Source organism: Apium graveolens, chromosome 8 (assembly GCF_009905375.1).
Source record: "Apium graveolens cultivar Ventura chromosome 8, ASM990537v1, whole genome shotgun sequence".
Lineage (NCBI taxonomy): Eukaryota > Viridiplantae > Streptophyta > Magnoliopsida > Apiales > Apiaceae > Apium > Apium graveolens.
Window position 1 is genome coordinate 39,242,481 of NC_133654.1, and position 1,794 is coordinate 39,244,274.

The following is a 1,794-nucleotide window of genomic DNA, read 5'->3' on the forward strand; positions in this document are numbered from 1 at the left end:
TGCAAGAATAGAATTCTAGTAACGATGATGTCTAGAATGAGATCCCAGGTTCAATTTTCGATATCGAGGGAGTTTCAAAGGTGATTGTGTATAAGCTCGAGGAAGAACATGGGTCCATAGAATGATGGACGGAATAGCAAAAATATTTAGGCATGTGAAATACGATGCTATAATACTTTATGTTGATATAAATACATATATGTTTTGTTCTCCTATGACAAACCTCTATAGTTCAGAGGTAGGTTCCAAGCTAGATATTTTGTGGCAGTATATTTTTTTATATATACAATTCTCTTCAATTCGTTCTTTTCTCTCCTTTTTATTTCATATAAGCTGAGAAGAACAACCCTTCCAGAAGGGGAGGTATTGCCGAATGACTATCTATCTGTGTGATAGAAGCCTAGTAGGATACCATCTATTGTTTAATTGCTTGTCAAGTACTAAAGGCTGGCCACCTTCTGTACTAACCATGCAATAGAACAAGTGTTCATGATCATAGTGATCTCTCAATAAATTCTTTTACTTCTATACGAAGGATCGAGCTTTCAAAGATGGAAGCCGCTAGAAATGAAGTACTATCAGTGCAGGGGTATTCCGATTCTAACGCATTCGTGATACTAAGGTTGACGTGGTTATTAAAAGGTTATAGAATGCTAACGAGCAAAAGTATAACCAGTATAATATTAGGAGCAGAAGGTGATAGCGATTACGAACTGGAAAAGAATGGGTATTGAGAAGCAAAAGCTCTAATGTTAAAAGCTATAATGAGAGTCTGTGCAATAGACTTGAAAGAATTTGGAATGATCACTTAACACGGATTGAGTTTTCTTACGATAATAGATCATATGTCAGTATTGAGATATCGCCTTATGAGATCCTTGAGGGAAGACAATGTCGATCTCCCTTATGTTAGGATGAAGTTGTAGAGCGCAAGATGCTCGGACCAGCAGTGGTCCAAAGGACCAAGGATATGATAGATCTAATCAGAGGACGGCTGGTAGTAGCCCAAGATGGACATGATAAATATGTTGATTTGACACGAAAGGACAAGGAATAGGAAGTAGGGGACCTAGTGCTGTTATAGGTATTCCCTTGGAAAGGATTGATGAGATTCGGAAAGAAAGGAAAGCTAAGTCCACAATGTGTCGGACCCTTGGATATACTAAAACATATTGGGAAGTTAGCATACGAGCTAGCCCTACCCCCGAACCTGTAGCAAGTTCATAACGTGTTCCACGTATCAATGTTAAGGAGGTGTAATTCGGATGCCAGATAAATAGGGGCATATGAGCGCATAGATATGCAACCCGACGTAACCTATATGGAGCAACCAGGAAGGGTAATAGAGTGAAAAGGAACAAGTGCTTAGGAGAAGGGTTATCAAACTAGGCAGATTTTGGTGGTAGGACCACAATGTGGGAAAATTTACTCGGGAGTTAGAAAGTGCAATGCTAAGAGAGTATCCCTATTCATTTTCTATCTGATTCCGGGACGGAATCCTTTTAAGGAGGGGAGACTGTAATAACCCCAATTTTTGGAAATTTTTGAAACCCTTATGAATAGTGTTTTTGCTGAATGAGAAAATTTTTCATGCCACACTAGATAGGGGTTCTTTTATGGATATTCTGAGATTTTATTGGCACTCTATATGGTATATAAGTGTATGTAAAGATCGTCAGAATCCAATTCCGAACACTTTGATTTTTCCCGGAAATCCACTAGATACGGAAAGAATTGAGTATAAGGTAACATGATTAAAAGGATTTAAATTCAAGGATTATAAGAGAGGATCAT